At 33.3% G+C, this 11,872-nt stretch overlaps 1 pseudogene; it reads right to left on the bottom strand.

Annotated features, from left to right (window-relative positions):
* Positions 1–10,427: 10,427 nt before the first annotated feature.
* Positions 10,428–11,179, bottom strand: LOC127106247 (casein kinase II subunit alpha-4, chloroplastic-like; annotated as a pseudogene).
* Between the last annotated feature and the right edge of the window lie 693 nt (positions 11,180–11,872).

Raw genomic sequence — 11,872 nt, 5'->3', positions numbered from 1 at the left:
ACATAGATCAATTTAAAACATAGATGTAACATAATAGAAAATCATATAATTGACCATTATTGAGAAGACAAATTTGTAACTACATGCAAAAGGTATAATATTTAATAATATTTGTTAGATGATGGTATAACTTATTGAATTCACAAAGTTGATCGGTTGATCATAATTATATTGTTCATATATCAGTTTCCCAACTCTTCAACCACATATCCCTTTGGAAAAGGTATTTCAAAATAATCATCTAAACTTCTGGGATACTTCTGAAGTTTTTCAATTTCAATCAATATTAAATTGATAATTTCTTCGTCTAATAATCTCAAACATGTAAAATATTTACAGGGTTTTATGAATATAACATTTAAAATTAGTATACCGATAAATGCACAGTAAAATTGTCAAACTCATAAATTTATACCTCTATTGTTTGCAATTGTTTGTTGAGCATAGAATATACCGTCTCATAATAAACGCCATGTTTTACACCAAACATATGATGACCTATTCATTCTACTCGACAACAACATATGGACAAAGAGTATCCTCAAAAAGTGACCATAATCCCAATGATTTGCTTATGCAATAACTGCTATAAATTCCTTATTATCTCCTATAAACCCCATAACAAAACATGCATCACGAAATGTATCATACTCGATGTTGTTAACAATCTTGATATCGTCATAGTTCAGTGGACCTCTAACATAGGTTAACATCATTATGAGTTAGTACAATTCACCGGTGATTGGAGGAACCCATGTTAACATACAAATTGTGTAACCTTTTTTTAGGGTCTCCATTCTCTTTTTTTCTTAACATAAACAAACTTTGAAACAAATTTGATATATGTTAACTCTCTAGCTTGGGAATATTTCTTGTTTGTTTCAAACCATGATATAAACATCGATTCCGTGACACTTAGTTTGTCCATAATGGTATTAATATGATCAAAGTATGTGTAATATACATAATATTCACTCTCACAATGAAAAAATAATCTTTCAACAGTTGGTTTCCTACCATTTATCGGAAATGAAAAAATTCTCCAAGATGCTTCACTTGAAGATGCATATCTACAATCAATGTATTCTTTCATCTTCACTCGAAACAATGGCAGCAATGGTTCTATTGTATCCTTTGTTAATGTATTTGAATAAGAACTTAATTGAAGTACTTTGATTGCACCACTCCATATTTATATGAGCTTGAAACTTCATTAACAATTTAGGATTGTATGGAAGAACATGCTTGTTATACAAAGAAGGACAATGACAAATATCAATCGTTGTGATTAAAGCAAATTCTTTGAGAATATCTCAAAGTCTATGATCCTTAGTGATCAGATGAATGGACATGTATTTAATGGACTTGCTCTTTTTTTTTGTTTATACCAACTCTCGCATCCAATAATGTGTAGAAAAGGATACGCTATAGTATATTTGGTGTTTTCCCTTTTAGGAAAATATTTATCAATATTTCTTGATAAAAGAGGTATACATTATTTTAAGGTGAAAATAATTAGATAACTCTAATTAAACCCTTAAAATAATAAATTTAATTTTTTGCTCATCTAAATCAAATTATTTTATAACCCAAAATATGAGTATTCTAGTGCCTTATAGTAAATGGGTGCAAATAATGACAAATGGAGGTGCAAAAAAGAAATAAATTCAACATAAAGCTCAACATGCACCAAGAAGGTTGAACTACGTAAGCCCAATCAGTTAGCACGTTATATCATCCGATTAGAAGAGCTTGGCACTCAGATTTTTAGATCAAATACAATTCAAACTTGTGCCTCAAGAAACCAAATCCTAACATTAATGAAGAACACACAAAATTCTAAAGAATTTGGCTAACTAATCGATTAAAGCCCTTAGCTAATCGATTAACTCACTTAATCTGGAAAGATTTTTATTTGATTTTCAATCGCCATAATCCATATTGAATACTTGCTAGGAATACATGATCTAATCCTCGCATGGAGCACTATAAATAGGTATGCTCTTTCATTACGTATTGCATCTCAAAACTCATCCTTCTAACCTTCTTTTCTTGTGTGAGTTCTTTTTGCTATAAGTATCATCATGGCTTCCTCAAGTCAAAAAAAACCTAGAATACCACCAAGAAGATATATCATCATGACAACAATAATGAATGAGAAGGAAGAAGACAAAAAGGTGATCCTAGAGAAAAAGATCATAGAACTATGGTTTATGGACAAAACCTTCATGAGAAGTTATAAACCCTACTCTAACATATCTCAAGCCTCATTAAGATCATTCTTTACAAAAGCACAAAACAAAATCTTTATAGACCTGGTATGAGAATTCTACACAAACCTCAACATTTTTGGAAAAAACTCTGACATCATTAATAAAAAAAAATGTAAAGATAGTAATCCACATAGAACAATTTTGGAGAATGTTTGAAATGCCCTTCCTAGGAACATTCTACAAATCTGAGAGACTATTAGGACTCAAAAACTTCAAATAAAATGTAGCCTTAAACACTCTTGTCACCAACCCCATGGAGAAAAAAAGAATTTCTTTTAGAACAACCCTCTTAAAATCAAAAGTTTGAGTCTTCACTATCTCATAACAAGGATCTTGCTCCCAAGAAATATCAATAATGACTATGTTATCAAAGATGATATTATCCCTCTTTTCCTTCTTACATAAAACATTCCAACAATTTGGGTAGATGAAATATTTCACCACATGTCATACTCAAAATAAAAACCTTCAGCAAATCTTCTATACAAAGAAATGATCAAAAGATCTTAAGCAACACCAAAATTGATACTCTAAGGAAAAATCAATCTCATCCAACAATTGAATTGACTATACTAGTCTCAGAGACATGAAGATCAACATAAAATATGAAGAACTAAGAGACGATTGGACACATGAAGAAAAATACATAGAATAAATAGAAGACATAGATATAAAAAAAGTTTGGGAAATTTTCCACAACATAGCAAGAGACATGGAATAAATGAAGAGAATGATTTCAAGAGAATGGTGATACTTATGGCAATAAATGAACTCACTTATATGACAAATTATGTTTTTGCGCTTTTTCATTTTTTCCTTCTTTCACTTTAAATTTTGCAAAACATTCCCGTTGCAATTTTAATTCCTAAGTACTTTTTAATGAATGAAGTTTTTCTTTGTGTCTTAATTTCCCATGTTTGAATAATTAGTTTTCGCAGTCCATCTTTATCCGCCTTTATTATTTTGACAAATGGGAGAAGTATACTCTTAGGAGGAGTAGAGTATACTCTTTATTTAACTCAGTGGGGGTTTAGTTACTCCAAATATACATGTGATATTTTCTTTTGCCACCTCCCCCGAGAGATGTGTTGTCATCATCAAAAAGGGGAAGAATGTGGAACCTTATTTTGAAGGCGATATGCTTTTAACAAGGACTATAACTTTTGATGATGACAACCAATTGATAATGTCAACTAATGTCTTATAACAAGTCAAGCATAAGTGATTAAGTGAATAAATATACAAACCTAAGTATTAGGTTTGATGGACTTGACTATCCGATGATGGCAACCAAATGGAATATAAGCTCAAGGCTAATCTCAAGTGAACTCAAGAAAGTGTCAATAAAAAGAAAGTATCTGAAAAGTCTTAAAGTACAAGAAAGTCATGTCTTGATTAGTCGGGGTGAATACTTTGTAAAGAAAAAGGGCATTCTCATAAAAGTGAATGACTAAATCATACACACACTAAAACATCTTTTTCAAGCTAATTTTTCTCAAGAAAATATTTTCTAAAAATATATTGAAGTTGTGTCATATGAGTTGGAAGTTGTCAGAATAACTGTGGGCACAATTTTTCCTTTTCTAATCTATTCAGACACGTTTCTAATCGATTAGCTCATTTCAAAATTGAGTCTAAGTGATTACGACAACATCTTAATGATGTGCAACAGCTAGATATCTTTTATTTCCTATTTTGAACTAGTAATGGATTACCTTTGATGTATATAATCAATTAGCATTAGGTGATAATCGATTAGATTGTATTAAAAGAATTAAAATCAATTTCCTTTTTGAGCCAACCTCTAGCCTATAAATAGAGGTCCCTTCCCTCATTTCAAACCATCCATAATCGTGTTTTTTACACTTCCCATTCTCTCTCTCTCTCTCTCTCTCTCTCTCTCTCTCTCTCTCTCTCTCCATCCCCTCTCTCTCTCTAAACTTTTATTTTACTTTCTCTCACTAGTATTTTAGCCGAAGAGCTTATGTGAGAAATTTATTTTGTGAGTGAGAATAAACTGTAAATCTAGAAGGGTAAAGTTGTAAAACTCCCCAAGGGAACCTTTTGTTTATACCTTAGTTGAATATTATCTATTTATGGATTGTTTTGTTAAAAGCTAAACCCGAAAAAGCTTTTTGGTTTGAAGATTGTATGATAAATCCATTGTTTAGGTTCGAGATCAACCCGTGGTAAAATCCCCAAGGTTCTTGGTTAGCCCGTGTTAAAACCAAAGTTAGGTTAAAATGTATCCCAGTATTTAAAGTTTGGATAAGGTTCTAGATTAGCTCGATATTAAAATCTCCCAGATTATTGGTCAACCCATTTAAAACCAAGGTCTAAGGTTCGTGAGCTCAACCTATGGTAAAAGCTTCCAAAGTGTGTTTAGAATCTTGAAGACTAACTGCTCCAAGATTCTCGTGGAAAGAAGACTAACCGCTTCAATCTACTATGTGGAAAGAGGACTAACCGATTTGATCCGCTGTTTGGAAGAGAAGACTCAAATTTCTAAATTCCTAGTCTTATTATTTAGTTAGAAGTCAATTGTTTTCCTTGTATAAACGGGGTTGGTGAGTATTACCTACTAAAAGCTTTCAAAGTTTATTGGATATTGTCAAGATCAATTCTTGGGGACATGACTAAGTTGTTTCTTGACTAAACTTGTATAATTCTTGGTGTTCCTCTATTTCCCTCAACTCTTTATTTTCACCAATTTATATTTTGCAATATATTTTTCGCTGCTTAATATTTAACCATTTACAAAATGATTTTTAACTCTAACTTTAATTCGCAAAGTTTTTTAAAACCATGTTTTTATGGACCACACAATTCACCCCCTCTTGTGTGGGAAGTCACACGTCTAACATAATGTATCAACATCCGGAAGAAGTCTTGAAGAATCGATATTCAGGATTTTTTTTTGGTGATTCTTCATATCAAGCACATCGTAATGGAGAGGAATCAATGGGAGAAACATCAAGAGGTGTTTGCAAATATGTAATCAAAGATATATCTAATATCTCATACAAATTTCCTCATGAAGTATCCTCTAGAAGAAAGATAAAGGAGTCTGACGAAGAAGAACATGTTTGCCTCAAAGTCGTGAAAGAAGACGATAATACTGAGGTAACATTTGTAACTTATAAGCATATGTTTAAGTTAAGTGTCAACCTCATTAAGAGAATGAAAAATGAGAAAAAAGCGTCATATAGTTTATAGATTATATTAATTCTTGAGAAAATAGTAATAAAATTCTTAGGGAAGAATTAGTTTATATTAAAAATAAATTATTAGAATAAGTTAAATATAAAATGTGCGTTTTGTTGAAAATTGTAGTAGATAAATTGCATGAAACCCTAGGGAAATTTACCAAGGGTAAAGAAAATTTGGATTTAATTTTGTCTAATCAAAGGGTTTCCAATAATAAGGATTGATTAGGGTATCAACCTAATAAATCTTTCATTGGCATTATGATATGAAGAAATCTAATCGCCATGTATTTAAATGCAACTATTGTAATAACTTGGTCATGTAGAAGCTTTATGTTATTCTAAATCGCATGATATAAGAGGGTCAAAGGGTAATACCTCAAGACCTATTAAAACTAGTAACACACATGGACCAAAATATGTTTGGGTACCAAAGGTGAAAACCTAAATTATTTCGCAGGTATGCTTTGCAGCCTTGAGGGCTTAATTGTAAATTAATATTTTTTTTATCGAAACATGAGTTTAAGAGCTTCGCCAAAAGATGGTTTTAATCATAATGGTTGAGGAACTCTTTGGAAAGTTTTGTGATACTATTTTATCACCAGTGGAGATATGTGAATCTACTCTTGTGTCAAATGATTCAGAGAGATGGAAATTTGATGTTGTGATGTGGTTCTCTTCAAGGAGAGATCTAAAAGTTGTTTGAGAATTTGAGGTAAGACTCTTGATATAGAATAAAAATTGTATACCTTTGATCAATCCTCTATCTATTGGTTATTTATATGCTTAGTAAATTTGTTTAATATTTACTAAAATGTTGGTTTCAGAAAATGAGAAATAAATCAAGGAGTTAAAAGTTGATAAGAAGAGGGTGAAAAAGAAAAAATATAAGCCCAAATCCATCCAAGGCTCAAACAGACTAAGGAAGGTGAAAAAGCTCCTTCTAATTGATTAACCCTAATAGGATAATCGATTAGGCGTATTTGAAATTCAAATTTCACACCACTTAATCAATTTACCCTAAAGGAATAATCAATTAGATGACCCTAAGATTGTTGCCTCTATCAATCAATCATCAGAATTTACTGTATTTATTTCCTTAACAATCAAAAGGAAATCAAGCTGATTAAGGATGTCGCACCATGAAAAATACCTGTACATCATATGGTCGAAGGTACAACAGAGTCGCCACCAAGCTTTATTTATTCCAAAGGAAAGGGAAAATATTGATAAAACCCAAGGGGAAGAGAAAAAGGTAATGAAGCCAGTTATACAAGGAAAAAGTATTAGCACCCCTCACATTTGTTGTACTCAACGAAAACCATTTTAATTGTTCTTTGCGTGAATGGGTGTTATTATCTAAAGCTTACTTGCTAAAGGATAAAAGGAAAAAGAGTTTAATAATTAGTGTGATCGCCAAGGATTCGAACCCTTGTGCCTACGTATCCTCGTAGTGAAGTAAGGAAATCAGAGATTTGTAGTTCATGGTAGAAAATATGGATGTGTTGGTTGTTTTTAGGGAACAATTATAATTGTATCCTAGAAGTGTGTAGATGTTAGCTAATCTTGATCGTAGTTAGGATACTCCAAACTTTTAGTCTGACTGCTAAGGAATAGATTATAAAAGTTCTTTTCTGAAAATAAAGGTTGTTTGTTTGAAAAAGTTTAAGTGATAAAAGAAAAAGAAAGAGTTGATTGAATAAGAAAAGGAAAATCTTGCATTGCAAAGAGTTGTGAAGTGAAATGTGTTGTGAAAGTATTATTTGAACTAATAGTGTGTTTTTCATATCCATAAGATATATGTGTCTAAATCAAAGAATGTGTGGCTAATGCATAAATGTAGGATTTTGCCTAGATCTAGAGAAATCAAGACCTACAAAGGGGTTTCTAGAGCATGAGGCTCCACAAGGCAATGCATGAAGGTTGCTAGAGCATGAGGCTCCATAGGGCAATGCATGAAAGTTTTCAGAGCATGAGGCTCCACAGGGCAAAAATAATAGAAAAGGGTTTGTCATAGCATGAGGCTCCATAGGGCAATGCATGAAAGTTGCTAGAGCATGAGGCTCCATAGAGAAAAAATAATAGAAAAGGGTTTTCCAGAGCATGAGGCTCCACAGGGAAATGCATGAAAGGTGACAGAGCAAGAGGCTCCACAGGGCAATGCATGAAATTATTGATTCATAAATCGGTGCTTGACCATTAGGTGCTTAACCCACATAATGTATGGATGCCAAAGAATGCAATGTTTGGTCTAAAGAGGAAATGTATTATTGATGAAGTTGTGTTGCAATGTTGAGGTGTTGAGATGTTATTTATGGATAAGAAGACTTGATAATAATTTGATTCAAATTTAACTAAAGTCTATGAATGAAGGTAAATACTCTGAATAACTAGGGCCTATGCCTCATACGTAGAGGTACTTAGAACAAGGATAGGGAAAATCCCTCCCATCCTTATTTGTTGCTTAAGGATCGTGGCACGCAATTCTCATCATGACTGACAAGGTTTGAAGAAGATTCTTTTTCTTGTGCTTGAATAGTAGTCCACTATCTAGTTTGTCTGCAATATTTTGTCTAACTTGTATTGACTTGAATGTGAAGTTTTGAGTTGTTTATCTTGAAAGATCTAATGCATCTCCAGTACATGTGACCAGTCTTATTAAGTGATCAAGATACTTCTGGTCACTTGACTAGACTAAGGGAATAGGCGCATGTCAAACGATTTAGTTTATCAAAGAAGACTTTGATCAACCCAATCAATCAGGGTAAAAATCCAGTTATAAATCAGGCATATGAATTTCTAAACCTAAATCCTAATGGAAATTAAAGTATTATCATGCTTCAAATTCTAAAATTAAAACTAATCTGGAATTAAAATAAACATGGCATGTTTTGTACAAAAGAAATAATTGGCATTAAATTCTAAAGAAAAACTAAAACAAAGTAATAAAATGTATTTTTAAAGAAACACTAAAATTAATTAAAAAGATATGGAGAAACAACCAAATATTAAAACAAAAAGAAAAAAGAAGAAGAAAAGGACATGAGGCAAGGGTGCAGGCCTGTATTGCAAGGTGTGATTAGCAGCTAACCTGGGCTTTGGTAGAAAGCCCAACATGTCAAGGGAGCCACAGGGGGGTGTATTGTGGAAGGTACAAGGTGCAAATAGCAATGTAATGGGTCGGGCTATCCAAAGTCCACTATGAAAAAGCAAGAGAGGGATGGGATATCAGATCTTATGTTCAGTCTTGTTTTCATTCAAATGTGTTCAGAATTCTAAATAAGAGTCAAAAACTTCGCCGTGCCGAAAATCGCCTTCGGCGGCGGCGAAGGTCAAATCTCAACCAAACTAGTGTAAACAGGCTCGTCTCCCTCATCTCTATCACCATCTAATCATGCTTTTCCTTGACTCCTAACCTATCATCCAAACTGATGCTCACAAATGATGAACCCTAGGGTCTTCAAATGAAATTAAACGGCGAGACCTAAGGATTTGGAGGCCAAACCTTAGGGGATTGGCTCCCTAGGGCTTCAGCTACATCGTGGTAATATGTATTGGTCTAGAAGAGGAATATTAACCAACCTTCGAGACAGAGGTATGTCCCGACATTTTCTATAGTGAAGAAGACGATGATGACGAAGCAGAAACCCAAAGACTCTTGAACAAGGTATGCACTTCCAATTATGCTCCTTATTTTTCTTCTTCTTTACCTTATTCTTCTTCTTCTTCTTCTTCTTTTTCTTTCTGTTATTATGGTTGTTGAGTGAGAGAATAGTAGAGAGAATGAGAACATGCTCTGAGAGAAAGGATTGAGAGGTAATTGTAGTTTTGAATATGATTATCTGAAGTTGTGATTGATCCCCGATGATTGAACAACGATTTCAATATATAGAGCTTGGGAGTAACTGATTAGGAAGGCTTTCAGGCAAGTTAGTTAGGACAGAGAACAGAGTTAAACTTTCAAGTTGAAGGGTGTTTAGAAGTTAACTCAGTTATAAACTTCTGTTAAAATTCAGTTAAGTCAATTAACATTAGTTAGAGGATGTGATTTCAGTTAATTAGAGTTAGGTTAAAATGAATTACTTTGAGATGCTTGAATTTAGTTTAAGACTAATCGTTATGTTGAAATTTTGTTAGTGTGAAGTAGAATTCAACTTGAGTTAGTTTGAATTTTGTTAGATTGGATAATTTGTGTTGTGTTCATGAATTTATGGATCAATTAGCAATTGTTGTGAAATTGTTAGGAATAGTTTTGTTAGAATGTTAATTTCAGTTATGACAGTTAATCATGGATGTTAATGAATTTGGTTTTGAATCTCATATAGGGATGGAAATTTGACCCATACCCAATGGGCACCTGCAAATTTACCTACAATGGATAGGGTAAAAACCCGCAATAATGGGTACTAGCATGGACTCGGGTAATTACCCATAAAAAAAGCGGGTACATGTGCAGGTACGGGCACCTTACTTCCCAACCCACCCCATATCTGCACACTATATATTTATGTAATTTTATTTAAATTTATATATTTTAGTTTATATTATTATATAAAAATGTATGTCTATCAATTATAAAACGTATATCAATGTTAAGCCATTACATATTTAATATAAGTGTTTGTTTATTTCAACAATAAATTGTTTGAAATTTTTTAAATATTTTTAAAAAATTAAAATTATATGATATTTTATAATTGATCTATTTATTTTTAATAAGAATGCGGGTCACGGGTACAGGTATGGGTATGGGTACTTACATACCCATAGGGCACGGGTACGGGTGCTAACTTTGGCACCCAAGCGAGTATGGGCTCGGGCACAGGGATTTTTTCAAATCGCGGGTATGGGGATGGGTATTATAGTACCCTGCCCAAACCCTACCCATTGCCATCCCTAATCTCACTGGGTGTTGTGTTTGGATTTTCCAGGTTCTGTCTGCAATTTACCCAAAATGTTCCCACTTTCAATGCTCTTGCTAAAGTATTAGCAACTCAATATGCGCAAAGACGAACAACATAAATCTCCACAAGCATCAGCAACTCAATGTGCATGGGTTCTACAAGTTTCTACACTTCTAATTGGATTGAAGTATAGATGGGCCATGGCTTCCTTTGCAGTGGGTCATTCTTGGTGATCTAGTAACTTATCAACAAAGTAAACAGCCTCAAGGACAGTAAAGTGTTGATTTTCAACATTAATGAACCTTTGTCATGGCTTTCGGTTGTTCCTCCTAATAAGTGCTGCAAGATGTGGGTCCAACTCAATGTGATACTTATTCAAATATGCATTTAATTCATATGTCCCAAGTACCCTAGCTATCTTGACTAGTTGATCATAGTTATTGTGTTCATAAAAGAATGGCTCCTTCCAGAATATAATCCCAGCAAACATACAACCAAGATTCCACAAATGTAGAGAGTAATCATAGTCTTGAAGATCAACAAGAAGCTCCAGAGCTTTGAAAAATCTTGAAGCCACCCGAATATTATATTATTTTCCCAAGATGATAGAATTCTACAAGCCCTCAATTAGTAAGGCAAAGCTTACGCTGAGCATGGTCAATCATTACATTGTGGGGCTTTACATCCCGATGCATGATTCCTCCTAGTGGATAAAACCGATGGTTATCTGTTGTCATTGAATTACTTCACCTGCAACATCGACAAGATGGTTTTCTTCTTTAGTGATCTCTTTTGTTGTTGCTACCTCTTCTTCCTAAGCATGAATGTCTATGGTGTCGTCCTGTTTTTGAAGCTCCTTTTCCAGTTCGTACCATAACTAGTCTTTTGTTATGTCATATATTGGGGATGTGGTGATCATCAATAGAAGAGGTTGCAAATATGGGCACTAATTCAGAACCATTTATGATGGTAGCAATAAAGTGTTTTTTTTTTCTGATTCTGCTAACTCCCATGTCATATATATAGTTGGGGCGAATGTAAAACAAGTGCAGCTTGAGTATTTGGAGTTTCAGAGTAGAAATAAGGGTGTAGCAAGAAAAGGGGAAGACTTTAGTCAAGTGTTTAGGATGGTGATCAAACTGGGGTAATGGTCAACAGTGTAAAATTTCTTAAAATCAACCCATTCTCTTTTCTTGTAATATCTTGAAATTGAACATTGATCATAACTTGCAATCCAAGAAACATAACTTGTGTTTCAATCCATTTTGAATTCAACTGAAACTTTCTTTTTATGCCTCTTTAATCTTCAAATTCAATAATTGGATATCAAAATATGTAAGCTTTAGAGATACACTTGAATGATGAAAATATGCTCACAAATTGGTCAATGAAAGTCAACCATATATGGTTGACTTGTTGACCAAAAGTCAACATGTATCCAATGCTTACATCTTTACAATTCTTCTTCAAGAGTTTCCTTCTCTTCCAA

Source organism: Lathyrus oleraceus, chromosome 7, assembly GCF_024323335.1.
Source record: "Lathyrus oleraceus cultivar Zhongwan6 chromosome 7, CAAS_Psat_ZW6_1.0, whole genome shotgun sequence".
NCBI lineage: Eukaryota > Viridiplantae > Streptophyta > Magnoliopsida > Fabales > Fabaceae > Lathyrus > Lathyrus oleraceus.
The sequence above is the reverse complement of the archived record's forward strand: the minus strand, read 5'-3'. Positions and strand labels throughout refer to the sequence as shown.